The 17,708-nt window shown below is 37.1% G+C and overlaps 1 protein-coding gene across 9 annotated transcripts in view; it reads right to left on the bottom strand.

Moving 5' to 3' along the window:
- NCOA7 (nuclear receptor coactivator 7) overlaps positions 1-17,708 on the bottom strand; it is a 155,087-nt gene that overhangs the window by 78,601 nt on the left and 58,778 nt on the right. The window contains exon 1 of one of the 9 annotated variants that reach the window (XM_008007155.3): positions 10,391-10,635. The exons of the other annotated variants lie outside the window; for them this stretch is intronic. The gene's annotated coding sequence lies outside the window, so the exon portion shown is untranslated. Of the gene's footprint in view, positions 1-10,390; positions 10,636-17,708 lie in introns of those variants that run through there. 9 annotated transcript variants of the gene reach the window in all.

The raw sequence follows: 17,708 nt of genomic DNA, 5'->3' as shown, positions 1-17,708 counted from the left end.
ACATGACAACTAAGCATGGTGAGAAAAATGAGACATTCGGCTTTGAGATAAAGGTCCCATATTCCAACAAGGTATTTCAACTAGGCTATTATTTACTGAACACTGAGCAGCCAGGTTCTTAGATATTCATTGGCTAATAAATTAGTATATGGCATAAGAGACAGAGCAGCAGAGGAAAAGTCATAGATGAATATACTCCCCATCTCTTAGTTTAGCCATCTTTTAAGGTTTGTTTAAAAGACCAAAACTGGAAGTCCTAGCCAGAGCAATCAGGAAAGAGAAAGAAATTAAGAGTATCCAAAATAAAAAAGAGGAAGTCAAACTATCTCTGCCAATTATACAATCAAATACCTAGAAACCCTGAAGACTCCTCCATAAGACTCCTAGATTTGATAAATTCAGTAAAGTCTCAGGATACAAAATCAATGTACACAAATCAGTAGCACTGCTACAGCAACAATGACTAAGCTGACAATCAAATCAAGAACTCAAAGACAGTAAGAGAAAAAAGAAAGAGAAAAAAAACCTCAAAATAGCTCTATAAGGAAACTTATAAAACACTGCTGAAAGGAACTGTAGATGTCATGAACAAATAAAAATACATCCCATGCTCATGGACTAGGAGAATCAATATTGTGAAAATGACCATACTGCCCAAAGCAATCGACAGATTAAATGCAATTCCTATCAAAATACCAACATCATTTTTCACAGAATTAGAAAAAACAATCTTAAAACTCATATGGAACCAAAAAAGAGCCCAAATAGCCAAAGAAATCCTAAGCAAAAAGAACAAATCTGAAGGCATCACATTACCCGACTTCAAATTATACTACAAGGCTATAGTTACTAAAACAGCATGGTACCTGTACAAATATAGATATATAGACATTGCAACGCAACAGAATAAAGAACCCAGAAATAAAACCAAATACAACCAATTGATCTTCAACAGAGCATACAAAAACATAAATTGGGGAAAGGAAATCCTATTCAATAAATAGTGCTGGAAAAACTGAATAGCTATATGTAGAACAATGAAACTGCATCCCTTATCTCTCACCACACATAAAAATCAACTCAAGATGGATTAAAGACTTAACTCTAAGACCTGAACCACAAAATCTCTAGAAGAAAACCTAGTAAAAACTCTTCTGGGCTGGGCGCGGTGGCTCACGCCTGTAATCCCAGCACTTTGGGAGGCCGAAGCAGGCAAATCACGAGGTCTGGAGTTTGAGACCAGCCTGACCAACATAGTGAAACCCCATCTGTACTAAAGATACAAAAATTAGGCGGGTGTGGTGGCATCTGCCTGTAGTTCCAGCTACTCAGGAGGCTGAGGCAAGAGAATCACTTGAACCCAGGTGGTGGAGGTTGCAGTGAGCTGAGATTGAGCCAGTGAACTCCAGCCTGGGTGACAGAGAAAGACTCTTTCTTAAAAACAAACAAACAAACAAAAACTCTTCTGGACATTGGCCTAAGCAAAGAATTTATGACTTAGACCCCAAAAGCAAATGCAATAAAAACAAAAATAAATGGGACCTAATTAAACTAAAAAGCTTGTTCACAACAACAAAAATAAAAAGAGATCATGAGACTAAACAGACAACCCACAGAATGGGAGAAAATATTTACAAACTATGCATCTGACAAAGGACTAATATCCAGAATCTATAAGCTACTCAATCAGCAAGACAAAAGCAAATAATCCCATTAAAATGTGGGCAAATGACATGAATAGATATTTCTCAAAAAAAAAAAGATATATAATGGCCAACAAACATATTTTTTAAAATGCTCTATATCACGAATCATCAGGGAGATACAAATTAAAACCACAGTGAAATACCACCTTATTCTAGCCAGAATGGCTGTTATTAAAAAGTCAAAAAACAATAGATGTTGTGTGTGGATGTGGTGAAAAGGGAACACTTATACATTGCTGGTGGGAATATAAATTAGTACAACCTTTGCAGTATGGCGATTTGTCAAAGAAATTTAAAGTAGATCTACCATTCGATCCACCAATCGCATTACTGTGTATCTACTCAAAGGAAAAACAGTCATTATACGAAAACAATACCTGCATGTGTATGTTTATTGCAGCACAATTCACAATTGCAAAGATACGGAATAAACCTAAGTGCCCATCAACTGATGAGTAGGTAAAGAAAATGTGGTCTATATACACCATGGACTACCACTCAGCCACAGAAAAGAACAAAATAATGTCCTCTGCAGCAACTTGGATGGAAATGGAGGTAAGTATTCTAGGTGAACTAACTTAGGAATGAAAAAATCAAATATTACATGTTCTCGCTTATAAGTCGGAGCTAAGCTATGAGGATGCAAAAACATACATAGTATAATAATGAACCAGGGGAGGGTGGGATGTGGCTGAGGGATAAAAAAATTACATATTGGATACAATGTACATTACTCAGTTGACAGGTGCACTAACATTTCAGACTCCACCACTATACCATTCATCCACATAACCAAAAACCACTTGTACCACCAAAAGCTATTGAAAGAATCATATAATTAATAATAAATAAATAAATAACCAAAAATCACCAACCAAACAATTGGAGACTCATAAAAAGGAATTATTTTCATGAAACATATTATTTTCTATCCTCAGATTTTAACTTATTTGTCTGGTAAAGGAGTAAATAGCTCTAGCAAAGTTCAGATAATGCCCCTAATAAAACAATTTCTCTCCTGATCAAAATTTCTCTTTTGATCAAAAGTCCTGCGTGAGGCTCAAATTATTCTGCAGCAATCTAGATACCACACAGAGCTTGTCTCTTAACATTGGAAGGCTTATCTATGCAGAGAACTGATCTCTTTCTCCAAAATGATGGGCTGATTCTGATGTACTGGCTAATCAAAAACATGTTTGGGATTAACTTTGTTGCCCCCTTCCAAAGATGATTCCTTCTAAGAGAAAAGAGATGTCAAATATTAATATTAATTCTATGCAGCCTGAGATATGCTGCTTCTTAATCTTCTGAATTTTTCCACTTTAAGTTGATTTAAATGTCCTCGTTTCACTGTCCCCACGATAATTAAACTCACTCAGATCTGGGGCATGTGCTTTGATGAACGGCAGCACTGTTTGGGGACATCTCATTAGAGACTCATTTTCCTCTTGGAAATAATAAAATGGGATACATTGTTTTATTTTTCTCTCCCTTTTCTACACAGACTATTATTGTCAACACATAGCCAAACACAGTTGTTACTTCAGAAAAAAAGCTAGAATACCTTAGAAATAATACCTTAGAAATTCTACAATCAGATAATCTTTTGCTTTGACTAGAGTCCTCATAGACTTTGTTTCTCTGGAGATTATCAATATAACTAGAATATTCTGATATTGCAACTGGAAATCAGATGTGTTTCTGGAAGCCCTCTGTAAAATCCTTCCTTCCAAGTAAAGAGATCAATTTCTAACACTTTTTGCAAAGGGGAATAGCTGCCAACCTGAGGAATCTGGTAAAGTTAATGCTCTTCAAGCATTCCTTTTCAGGGCTTTAATCTTTCAGTCCTTACTTTTTGTTTTTAAGCCAGTACCTATCTTAGTAAGATAATCTCACAATAGGGATTTGTTATCATTAACTTAAGATAAACAGAAAAAAAATGGTCTTGCAGAAAAACGAACTCCCATTATTTCATCTAAGCATTTTTCATGACGCCAAATATACACTGATTTTATATTGTGGGCTAAAAATACACTTGGCAAATCATCTTAAACGATGAGTGACTGAAAAATAATGAAATACATTTAAGATTTGATTGCCGTGAGTACAAGTGGGAAAAAAAAACCAAAACCTTTATTTTGCATTTGTCTTTCTTTAAAATAGATCACAATTACATAAAACCAGTGTTTTAAATTGTAGTCAAGCTTTGTCAATTCTATCTTCTAATCCTATCTTTCCCACTCCAATTTACCTTCTCTTCACAATCTCTGCTTTGTCAGGCTTTCATCAACTCTGTGACCTGGACTATGTTTTATGATATTATTTATTTTTCTTCTTTTATTATGAAAACAAAACATGTCATAACAGAAAATTTTCAAAGTGCAAAAAATGAATAAGACTTAGATCAAATGCAATGCTAACATAAGAAGCAATCACTGTTCGGGGAAGACAAGGTGAAAGCCAAAAGAAAAGACAAATTACAGTGTGGGCTTCCCCAAGGGCAGAAGAATGAGGCAATGTGGCTGGACACCACGATTCCGAGCTTATTTATACCTTTCCATAAAAGAATATTAAAAAGCTTTTTAAATTCTGGAATCTCTTGGCTTTTTTACATTAAAATGGTGTAGGCACTCATAGAATGAACACATACTTCACTTTTTCCCTACTAGTGTTCCAGCCCAGAGTTAGCCAACTGACTGCAGAAGTGAGCAAGGGGCTCCTGCTAAATAAATCACTTGTAGTAGCTGAATGAAAACTGATTTTCTTCTGAAGCTTTTTCTTTTACAAAAGGAAATGAGTTTGGGGCACTGGCAGTAAGCAGAGTCAGGGTCTTGGGCAAGTTCCTTTCTTGCATGGCACACATTACGTACTCAGTAAATATTTCTTGAATAAAATAATGGAAAATGAGCCCATGTTCGGAGATATGCTGCTTCTTAATCTTCTGAATTTTTCCACTTTAAGTTGATTTAAATGTTCTGATTTGGTTGAGATCTGCTATTCTACAAACAGCCATTTCACAGCTTTCTCTGATTCGCAGCATGTTCTCCAAAATGAACTCCCATCTTCTTATTTAAGCTACTTGATTTTAAAATAAAATATATTAGCCACACATTATTTATTTATTTTTTATTATACTTTAAGTTCTAGGGTACATGTGTACAAAATGCAGATTTGTTACATAGATATACATATGCCATGCTGGTTTGCTGCACCCATCAACTCGTCATTCACATTAAGTATTTCTCCTAATGCTATCCCTCCCCCAGTCCCTCACCCCCCAACAAGCCCCAGTGTGTGATGTTCCCCGCCCTGTGTCCAAGTGTTCTCACTGTTCAATTCCCACTTATGAGAGAACATGCAGTGTTTGGTTTTCTGTCCTTGTGACAGTTTGCTGAGAATGATGGTTTCCAGCTTCATTCATGTCCCTGCAAAGGACACAGACTCATCTTTTTTTATGGCTGCATGGTATTCCATGGCATATATGTGCCATATTTTCTTAATCCAGTCTATCACTGATGAACATGAGGGTTGGTTCCAAGTCTTTGCTATTGTGAATAGTGCCGCAATAAATATATGTGTGCACGTGTCTTTAGAGTAGCATGATTTATAATCCTTTGGGTATACACCCAGTAATGGGATCGCTGGGTCAAATGGTATTTCTAGTTCTAGATCCTTGAGGAATCGCCACACTGTCTTCCACAATGGTTGAACTAGTTTACACTCCCACCAACAGTGTAAAAAATTCCTATTTCTCCACATCCTCTCCAGCATCTGTTGTTTCCTGACTTTTTAATGATCACCATTCTAACCGGTGTGAGATGGTATCTCATTGTGGTTTTGATTTGCATTTCTCTGATGACCAGTGATGATGAGCATTTTTTCATGTATCTGTTGGGTGCATAAATGTCTTCTTTTGAGAAGTGTCTGTTCATATTCTTTGCTCACTTTTTGATGGGGTTGTTTTTTTCTTGTAAATTTGTTTGAGTTCTTTGTAGATTCTGGATATTAGCCCTTTGTCAGATGGGTAGACTGGAAAATTTTTCTCCCATTCTGTAGGTTGCCTGTTCACTCTGATGGTAGTTTCTTTTGCAGTGCAGAAGCTCTTTAGTTTAATTAGATCCCATATGTCTATTCTGGCTTTTGTTGCCATTGCTTTTGGTGTTTTAGTCATGAAGTCTTTGCCCAAGCCTATGTCCTGAATGGTATTGCCTAGGCTTTCTTCTAGGGTTTTTATGATTTTAGGTCAAACATTTAAGTCTCTAATCCATCTTGAATTAATTTTTGTATAAGGTATAAGGAAGGGATCCAGTTTCAGCTTTCTACATATTAGTCACACATAATTTAAAATGTACTGAACTACAGACTGCTTTAATTAATATTAAATTCACAGTTATATATGACTTTGTTCTTAATTTTAAAATTTGGGATCCATGTGCTTTTGAAAAATGCAACATAGACATAAATATCTTGTATGGCATTGTTCAATATGGTAGCCACAGGCCAGTCACCCATAGTTACTCTTAATTTTAAAATTTGGGATCCATGTGCTTTTGAAAAATGCAACATAGACATAAATATCTTGAATGGCATTGTTCAATATGGTAGCCACAGGCCAGTCACCCATAGTTACTACATTTAAGTAAAATTCACTTTAAAATTATTCTGTTGTAAGAAATACACTTCTAGACTCATATCCTAGTGGTTACTCTACTAGATAATACAGAATACTTCCATCATCACAGAAAGTACTAGACAATATTGATCTAGGGCTATAGTTAGTCCTATTTGCAAGACATTAGAGAGAAGGGTAAAGATACAGTATTTAAAATGTAACGAGTATATGCAGAAAATATGTGTACAAGGGTACATACACACACTCAAATACTTTTTATTGTGTTTCATTTGTACATTTTGAATTTTATACCATGTACAATAATATATTTAAAATATTTTACATAGTCTTTGAAATCTCTTTCCTACTGTAAGAATAATTTAACACATAAATATTGTCCAATTTTTAAAACTGAATTTTACTTTTCAAAAACTTATGAAAAGCTTTAAAGAGCTTTCTTCTAACAGGAACTACTAAGCTGACTAAGGAACCAGGCACCAGGCTATGTACTTCACAAATGCTAGTCTATCCTCACAAAAGCCCAATGAGGTAGGCAGTTTTATCTCTATTTTACAGATAACAAAAGGAAGGGTGAGAAAAACTAGGACTATTTCCCAAGGTCATAGGGCATAGTTTAGCTGTGGAGCGGGAATTCACAAGCCTAGGTTACAGCCAACTGCCACAGGGCCTCCCAGAAGCCCCTCTAAATGTGTACTATGGCATATATGTATACCTTTACTTTAAAATAAAATCCGCTGGACTCTGAAAATTCTACAAACTATGTGGGGGCCTGAAAATTTAGTGGGCTTCAATGGATTGGGCACTCACAGAAAGATTTGAACACAGATTTGGGTTCTGGGCTTGGCTTTCTCTGTAATCAGCCCTGCAACCTGCGTTGGAAATAGGATAAACCCCCTGGGACTTCTAAGTAAACAAAAGCAAGAGGCTAACATGATTTTCAAGGTCCTGTCTGGCTCTAACAGTTTGCCCTTGGCAGAGAAGAGGAGGAAATGTGTTAAACTTGTTTTGATTTAAAAAAAAAAAAAAAAAAAAATTTTTTTTTTTTTACATCCAAACTAAACCGTCCCAAGAGGCTTGCACTTGTGTTTTTTTTCCTAAGTCTCACATTTGATTACATTTTCCTTCCACTGCAGAATTTCTAGCCTTGGATAAGTCCAGAGGCCAAGACAGTCAGAACCCCATTCATTTACAAAGGCTATTAAAAGCAAAAATAAAAACAAACAAAAAAAACCCTAAAACCAAACCAAGAATAACAACAAAACACTGCTCTATAATTTGGGGCTAATAGCTCCAGGAAGAAAAGTAGAAAACATCAAAACTGACCAACCATGAGAACAGACCCATGCAAGTCTTCTTTAATATAAAATTTTTCTTTAAAATTACCTCTGTAGGGAAATAGAGTACTAATATAAAATATGTGGGTATAGCATTATTTCATGAAAAAAAGATGTAAAACAGTATTGCAGCGTGACTCCATTTTTGTGGAAAAAACAACAAAAAAAGCAAAATCCCTAAAGACCAACTATATACACATAGATATGTATTTATACAGGTTTGGTGGATGTATGAGAAAACGGTTGGTCAACGAGTGGGGAGAGAAGAAGAACTTTCACTTTTTTTTTTTTTGAGATGGAGTCTTGCTGTGTCACCAGACTGGATGGAGGGCAGTGGCGAGATCTCGGCTCACTGTAACCTCCGACTCCCTGGTTCACGCGATTCTCCTGCCTCAGCCTCCGGAGTAGCTGGGATTGCAGGCATGCAGCACCACCACACCCAGCTAATTTTTGTATTTTTAGTACAGACGGGGTTTCACCACGTTGACTAGGATGGTCTCGATTTCCTGACCTCGTGATCCACCCACATCAGCCTCCCAAAGTGCTGGGATTTACAGGCATGAGCCACCGAGCCCAGCCAAGAACTTTTACTTTATAGGTATGTAATGTGGTGGTGTTGAATCTTTTGTACGGTAAGCATGTATTACTTCTGGATTTACAAGGCTAACAAACAACAACAAAATTAAATATCTGCAGCTATGGCAACATTTTGCTAACTCTTGTTTAGTGGTTCATTCTTTCTCCCGAGTCCAGTTATCTCAGTAAATTGCTGGACTGCAATCCCACACCATTTTTTTTTTTTTTTAAGTCAGATAGAGCTAGTCTGTCTCCCTCCAGGGACCCTCTCTTGGTGCTTTTCTTGGCTATTCTGGCTGCAACCTTGTCATTGTATTGTTCTGACCTTCAGAGCCTAGGCTGTTTTTTCCTGGTTGTCTAATTCTGACTTTTACCACCTCTGACAATGGAAGGTCAGTCTTTGGGCAGAAACACTTGTGTTTGAATCCTCTTGTACCTTGGATGCACATCCTTTGGCGAGTTACTAACTCTAAGCCTCAGGTTTGTTGTCCTTGACATAAAAATAATAGCCTCTGATGGGTTTTTAATGGTGATTAAAGGAAATGGTACACAGAAAGCTCACTTTACTATTAAACACAACCTCTGCCTGGTTTCCAGGAAGAGCTTAATAAACAAAAGTTACTAATTTGTTGTGCTGCTGCTGTTATTCTTACTCGGGGATTTCTAAGAATCCAAGTAAATGAGAGAACATATAAAACACAACATATTTAACATAACAAAGAAGGTATGTGACAAATGTCAGGTATTAATATATGTTCATGTCCTTTCTCTCACTCTACATAAATATTAATTGTATTTAACTGCTATGAATTTAGTCATCAATACAAAGCCACTTATTATTTCTAGAAAAACATCACTTTTTGAACTTCATTTCATTTTGTCATTTCATAGTTTTCCATTTCCACTGAAAATCCTCATTTATGATACATTCTATGCCAAATTAAGTCAAACTTAAATGCAAAGGGAGAGTAACAGTTAAAACAACAACTCACTTGAAGAAAATTTTCTCTTGGAATTCTGGCCAAATAAAAACAAAAGTTTTAAGAGTAATCACTGGAAAAACCTGTGGATGTTCCTGATTCTGGTGTCACCCATGGAGACATGCATTTTTTTTTTCCTTTTTTCTAATCGTGATAATGAGATTCTTCCCACTGCTAAAACTGAAATTCATCAGTTAAAATGAAAGTACTCCGGCTTCAAAGAACCAATACAGTTAGGAAAAGAGATTCTTTGGCTTTGCATTCAACAACTAGCAATATATCCTTCAGCTGGGTATACAAACACACAACAGCATTTCCCCTAGCCTCAAAGAACAACCACATTCAAATAAAGACAGAAAAACAGAATGTCAATCGGGGAAACTGCAACAATTCAGTTTTCCTTTTCTAGGATTTCCTTGTACTATTAAAACAGTGGTGGGTCAGCAGGTCTTAGAAGACCCCGGTAACCAAAGTGTGGGGGCCAGAAGTGGCCAAAACCAAATTCACACTCTCTCAGACGAGCCTTGGGGTGGGACATTTCAGAAACCTTATAAGCATCCCCCGGTACCAGGATCAAAATGACACTGCTGCAAAATGGATGCACACTGTGTAGAATGTCTACATTGTATTTATAAAACAAAACAGGCTTTTGTTAAATGTATACATTGCCCCGTGTGAGAATTTGGTTCCCTTTTCTAGAAGTCAGAATGCTGAGTCACAGCCTGAAAACGGTTTAGAGAAATTGATGGTGCAGACAATGGTAATATATATCTCATCTATAAACTAAGGAAGGGAACCAGAAAAGGGAACTTGCTCCAGGTAACAAGAGAATTGTGTTGTGCTATGAGTCACCAAAAAAGCCTACAAATATATTTAAATATTAGGAATTTTACTGCTTATCAACCAAGAATAAGCTGACAAACACCGCAACTGAGAAGTTAATCAAATTCGACAAAGAGAAATGTAAACAAAGTATCTGGAAGTTGTTTATTCTCTTTTGCTTTACAATGACATTATGCACGTAGCTTATTTAACATAGTTAAACTGACCGGATGTATTAATTCCCCACGACTGCTGTACCAAATTACCACACATTTGGTAACTTAACACACATCTATTTTCTTATAGTTCTGGAGGTCAGAAGTCTAAAATCAGACTCACCAGGCTGAAATCAAGGTGTCCATAGGGCCATCCTCCCCATCAGAGGTTCTTTCCTTGCTTTTCCCAGCTTCTAGAGGTATATTCCCGGTAGCCTCTTCGTCCATTTTCAAAGCCACATGCATGGCACACTGTTTTATCTGCAGTCAAACCTCCCTCTTATATGCACATTTAGGATTGCATATAGGATCCATCCAGATAATCCAAGTTAATGTTCCTATCTCAAGGCCCATAATCACATCTGCAAGATCTCTTTTGCCATAAAAGGTAACATTCTCAAGTGCCAGGGATTAGGAACTGGCTATCTTTGGGGGTCACTATTCAGCCTACCACACTGGCTAACTTAACTTTTATGTTACAAATAATTGTAAACTGAGCATCATATCTTAGTGTGTTAGTGTCTATGTCTAAATCACTACTATGGCTATTCGATGTATTGTCTATGATACTTGAAAAAATTCACTGCTGGCAGTGAGTAGCAATAAACATATTTCTAAAGCAAAAGCAAAAGGTTTATTCAAGACTACCCTGAAATCTGCAATGAGAATATTACAGATGTGAATTTTTTTATTTATGTTGGATGACTTCAAAACAGTCTCTTGGAAGTGGGGGCACTGGAAGGAAATTTTTAACAGGTAGGATTTCTAAAGAGTTAAGTCTCATTTTCATATCTAATTACTTAGATCTACATTGAATCAGTTCATCACTGTTTATAATCCCTTACACAAAGCTGTTTATAATCCCCTACAAAGCCAAGAAAGTCTTCTAAAATATTTTTTTATTTTGCTAGAACTCCTTAATAAAGGAAACCTTTTTAAATTATTTTTTTAGAAATGCTTTTTACTCAAAATGAACTGTATTCTGACTACTCAATGAATCTTATAGAAAGCAGCATTGGCATATATTTTCGTGACACATATATTTTGCTGCAACAGCAATATATTGCAGTGACATAATTCCAGAAGAACAGCAAACAGTTGTTTTCTTGAAGACATTTTAGTCAAACACAAAGCATACTATCTTGAAAAATCTCAAGCAAGCAAACTCAATGATGCCAGTGATTCTGTCACCCAATTTTAACCGACTTTCCTGTCAACAGCTTTAACTGTAGAAATACTGAAGGAAATAAGAGCTAAAATACAGAATCCTGAAACTAATCAGTTTAGTATATAAATGTTCTACTGAAAGCCTCGTAAGGGAAACATAGTTTATGATCAGCAGAAATGGCCTGATGACAGAAAACAATTATAAGTAGCATAAAATCGCAATATGTTCTAGCTTAACTTCTCTCTCGACTTTAAAAAATATACTCTATTAATCTGAAATTGCTTTTGAACAACTTTAGACATACATATACTTACCCTTTTATGATAATATACTTTCATTGTCATAAACTAGACGTGACCTCATAAATCATTCTGTCATTATAGGTACTTTCAGAAATAATAATCTAATATCAGGTATGAAATTTTAAAACTTATTTTGGCAGATGCTCTCAATGTAGTTGGTTTACATCCAACATGTCTATTCAACATCTTAGAGGTATTTTTTCCAATTGCTACATGCTGGCTACTGCTTAGGAAGTGACATTGCTTAAAAACAGAATTCCTGGGCTGGTAGACTGGTAGTACCTACTCTGAATTTTTTTCCTGCTGAAGTTAGTGCAGAACTCTGAGTTTCGATAATTCATTCACATGTAAAGGTAAACCCAAAATTGATTTTGAAGAAAAATCTTGGACAATGACCATCCAATCACAAGACGGTCTTGGTCACGCTCTTAAAAAAAACCCAACAATGGCCACCTCTCAAGTTACCAGTTTGATTTTAGCCAACCACAGGAACACCTGTGGTATAACAAAAAATAAATAAATATAACCATGTCTTGCTAAACAACAGGGATACGTTCTGAGAAACGTGGCATCAGGTGATTTTTGTCATTATACAAACATTATAGAATATACTTACTACAAACCCACATAGAATAGCCTATGACACACCTAGGCTATATGGTAGAACCCATTGCTACTAGCTTACAAAACTGTACAGCATGTTACTGTAATGAATACTGTAGGCAGTTGTAACCAGTAAGTATTTATGTATCTAAACAGGTGTAAAAACATAAAAGGTAAAATAAAAATATGGTATTTAAAAAATGGTAGCCAGGCATGATGGCTCAAGCCTATAATCCTAGCACTTTGGGAGGCCAAAGCAGAAGAACTGCTTGAGTCCAGGAGTTCAAGACCAGCCTAAGCAACATTGTGAGACCCTGTCTCTACAATTTTTTTTTTTTTTTTTTAATTTAGCCAGGCAAGGTGGCATCCTGAGTAGTTCCAGCTACTCAGAAGGCTGAGGTGGGAGGACCACCCGAGCCTGGGGGGCTGAGGCTGCAGTGAGCTATGATCATGCCACTGCACTTCATTCTAGGCAACAGAGCAAGACCCTGTCTCAAAAAGAAAAGAAAAATGATACAGCTGTATAGGGTCCTTACCATGTATGGAAGCTGCTCTTGGGGAGTCAGAGAGTGAGTGGTGAGTAAATGTGCTTACTGTGCTCTACTGCTTCTAAATGCTGTATACTTAGGCTGCACTAAATTTATATAATTTTTTTCTTCATTCAATAATAAACTACCTTAGCTTACTATAACTTTTTTACTTTATCAATTTTTAAATAACTTTTTGATATTTAGCTAAAAATACAAACACATTGTACAGCTGTACAAAAATATTTTCTTTCTTTATACGCTTATTCTATAAGCTTTTTTCTATTTCTAAAATTTTTAACCCTTTTGGTTTACTTTTTAAACTTAGTTTAAAAACTAAGACGTAAACACACAGGGTCTACACAGGGTCAGGAACATCAGCGTCATTGTCTTCCACCTCCACATCCTGTCCCACTGGAAGTTCTCAGGGGCAATAACATGCATGGAATGATCCTCTCCTGTAATAACAATACCTTTTTCTGGAACACCTCCCAAAAGACTTGCCTGAGGCTGTTCTGTTTAGCTTTTTTTTTTTTTTTAATAATCAGAAAACACTCTAAAATAATAATAGCTAGTGTAGTAAACACGTAAACCAGTAACACAATCATTTATCATCATTATCAAGTATTAGGTACTGTACATAATTGTATGTGCTATGCTTTTCCACAGCTGGCAGCACAGTGGGTTTGTTTACACCAGCATCACCAAGTAATGTGTTGCACTATGACGGCGACAATGTTACTGGATGATAGAATTTGTTAGCCCCATCATAATCTTATGGACCCACCATCATAAATGAGGCCAGTGGCTTACATGGAACATGACTGTATTTGGTCTTTGTCCCCAGGTTGCTGGTACAGATTTCCTAAAACACTGGAATCTCCTGAGTGAAGAAGAGTGTCTTTTGTATTCTAATGAGATGACTCAAAGTTGCAGAGGGAGGGAGGAGCCCAGAGAGCTTCTGGATGGAGACTAGTCACCAGAAAGATCCAGCCAGGGTTAAAAGGTTGGAATTTTTGGCCCTACCCCACAATCCACTTCTCAAGAGGGGAGGGGACAGCAGATAGAGTTAAATCACTAAGGGCTAGGCCTGGGGCAGTGGCTGACACCTGTAATCCCAGCACTTTGTGAGGCTGAGGTTGGACTGATCACTGAAGTCAGGAGTTCGAGGCCAGCCTAGCCAAAATGGGGAAACCTCATCTCTACTAAAAATACAAAAATTAGCCAGGCGTGGTGGCATGCACCTGTAGTCCCAGCTACTTGGGAGGCTGAGGCAGGAGAATTGCCTGAACCCGGGAGGTGGAGGTTGCAGTGAGCTGAGATTGCTCCACTAAACTCTAGCCTGGGTGACAGAGTGTGACTGTCTCAAAAAACAAACAAACAAAAATCACCAAGGGCCAATGATTTAATCAATCATGCATAGGTAATGAACCTCCAAGAAAACCCCTTAAATGTTGAAGTTCTGAAAAGTTTCCACGGTGATGAACACATTAAGCCACTGCGAAGGTGGCATACCTGGAGAGGGCATTGAAGCTTGTTGGCACCACCCCTGAATCCCCAATTCTACCATCCCTGAGTCCCCCATACCTTGCCCTCTGCCTCTCTTCCATTGGGCTGTTCCTGAGTTATATCCTTTATAATAAACTGGTTAAGTGTAAGAAAAGTGTTTTCCTGAGTCCCCTGCGCAGTTCTAGTGAACTCTCAAACCTGAAGAAGGCAGTCATGGGGAACCTCAAATTTGCAGTCAAGGTGGACAAAAGTACAGGTAGTCCGGGGACCTGGGACTTACAGCAGAACCCTTAAATCTGTGGAGTCTGAGGCTGACTCTTAGAAGTTAGTGTCAAAACTGAATGGAACTGTTGGACACTCAGCTGGTGTTGGAGAACCAGAGAACACCAAACTCTAGTGAAGAAAATAAAAGCATTTCACTCCAGAATATGCTTCTTTGACACGTTTTGAGATGGCTGTTCTGAGGGCTTGCAAACAGAAGTACCCCTGCAAAGCTGTTTTTCATGGGCGAGTTTTGCATCAATCCAGCCAGGTCTTCCCTTGTCCTGATCTAGGAAAGATTTAACTGAGAGTCTGACACCTTCAAAGATCTGAAAGAAGCATTTACCACCTATCCTCTCTGACGGCTGCTACCTATCATGTTTCATCTATATAACAAGACCCCTTTCACAAGCCAGGCCTCCTCCTCTTCTTTCCCTCCCCATAATCTGTCTTGCCACTGTAATCTGATTTTTGGCCATGCTCTGAGCCCCCATTCTTTCTGTGACCTCAAGATGGCATAGAAGCTTCTGCATCCCATTGCAGGATTGGGTAAACACTTTGTGGTCTCCCAAATATTTAGGTTTTCTTCATGCATGTTAAAAATCAATTGTATGCTTCTTTCTTATTAATCTGCCTTTTATGAGTTCATTTTTCAGTGAAGCTTCCAAGGGCGAAGGGGAAGTTTTTCCTTAGTCACTAGAGAGTTAAGGACTAGGAAGGGCTTTGTTATCAGAGGGACTGGCATGTGCTCTACTCATTAACAGGAAGAAATATGGGAAGGAGTTCCTTTTTATCACTAACCATGAAGTCGTTCTGCAACAGCCATAGAACTAATAGCAGCATGCAATTTACTGTCCCATTTTTCATGCCAATTTATATGTTCCCTGGTCTGGACTTTCCATTTTTAAATAGTATATTGTAATTTCTTTAATAAGCGCAACGAAGAGAAAATATAATAGCATGTGGATGATCTCAGCCTCCTTACTCATGCTGCCTCCTAATGGAATTCTGTGTTGGTTTGTTTCCTTTTCCTGGTTCTGAGCTTATGAACACAGGTGTGGGAAATGAATTAGGGGGAGAAGTGGAATAGGAAATAGAGTGAGAGAAGAAATAGAAGAAAATAAACCTAGAAGGAAAGAAGGGGAAAAGGTAAGGACATGAGGAGATACACTGGCTGGATATGGGAAGGGTTTCAAAAAGGAGAAAGTTTGGGGAAGCAGCTGAGAGACATGTAAAAGGTCAGAGAGATGAGAAAGAGGAGTTTAAAGTTTTATCAAATATAAGGCATTTATTACCCCCTTGGGTGTTTTCTGAAAGGTGAAGTAAATATTTGAGTTATTTTCAATTATTTTCTCTGATATACATATTTCTTTGAATGTGACTTAATGCTGGGATTGGACCAAGGCATGGCTGGTTATACATGGGTGACACACGTGTACTTTTCCAAAGATGCCTTAAAGGTGGAGCATGTATGAATGAATGAATGAATGAGAAACAAACTTCAATCCGGGAAAGATGAAGCAGGCTAATTATAAGTTATATGTGTCAAATTTCACAAACTGATATAAACCTTGAATCAGACCATGTAACATAGACTTTTAGGCTAATTTCTCAAGCGAAGTCACTTCACACACATACAATGAGAGAAATCAAACTTCGCTCAACATTAATCTAATTTAAAGAATAATGTAAGGTATTTTGTGGGGAGATAACTACCCCAAGACCTAACAATTCCCCACGACTTGAACACTTTGCCCCAAATGGCTGGAATTTCCTTTCATAAACTTTTCTTCATATGTAATATGTCACTTGGCACACACAGGTGCAACCAACTTCCTAATATGAAATTAAGTAATCAACCATCTTCTCCAGCAGCAGACTTTACCAAGGAAGTTTTGCTTTGATTTTATTACATGTTCTTTTTGATTTTTAAATAGTTGTTGATAAAAGGCAAGATAATTTCTCATAGATGTGTACTTGTTTATATAGTTTTAAATGTTCTGCTCCCAGGCATTCCTTTTAATTCCAATACAGTTTAAAAAACTCTCTTGAACATTTGTAATGTTGGAATAATAGTCATCCACATTTCCTGTGGATTTCCACACTCCTGCATTAAGCCATAAGAAAACTCAGCTGGACTTTATTTTGGCTGAGTTAAAGGCGGTTTTGAAGAAAACCAAAATGGAATGATAACAATATTTTATCAGATGGGGGGAAATAAATATGTTTTTAACTATTACTGAGACTCTGCAGGGAGTATATCAGCTACAGTTCAAACAAAAGCCCAATAAAGGAAAATGTCATTGCTGTTTGTATGGATTAGACCAAAGAATCTTTAATCTTTAATCATCTCCATCAAAAGGTCCCTTAAAAAGAGAGGCTCAATATTTTAACACATGTATACATTACAACTTCACAATGGCATCAGCAAAAATGAAAATTCATATTTATCAACCATTATGTCCCTGGCATGACAACGATACATTTTTTAAAGTGCTCTTTATCCATAAATTAATTTTTCTATATTCAGATATTGTTTTAGTGGAGTTGTGGTATTAAACACTAAATTGAGTTTTCTGAATTCTACATAAAGCTGTCACAATATTAAACATTCTAAAACAGCTTAAGATGAAAATATAATTACATAAACTAATGAAAGAATTTGAACCTTTTCCATTTTGTTTCCAAGAAGCATAAATCATAGAATCTCAAGTAGGAAAGTTCTTTAACGGTTATCTTATCAAATCATCTAATCAATGATGGAATTAACTATATTTACAGTGATATGTACAGTGTCTAAAAACTCACTGAGACTCAAAGCATGTCATTCTTTTTAAAAGCTTTAACTCCAGTGCCTAGTACACTGCCTGACATACGAGCGAAAACCGCAGTAGATTTCAATGGCCTGCCTACAATCTATTCCTTATTCTGCAATACCAGATCTGGGTAGGACTCACCCTAGCTCCAGAAAGAAGCTTGTCCAATCAAAGCACTGAGTCTCTGCCTCTGCAGCTGCCCAGTGGCAGCCACTACTGCAAAACCCAGCACCGGCTCTAAGTTGGTCCAATCCCT

The sequence above is a fragment of the Chlorocebus sabaeus genome, chromosome 13 (genome assembly GCF_047675955.1).
Source record: "Chlorocebus sabaeus isolate Y175 chromosome 13, mChlSab1.0.hap1, whole genome shotgun sequence".
Taxonomy (NCBI): Eukaryota; Metazoa; Chordata; class Mammalia; order Primates; family Cercopithecidae; genus Chlorocebus; species Chlorocebus sabaeus.
This window is presented reverse-complemented; position numbering and strand designations above follow the sequence as displayed.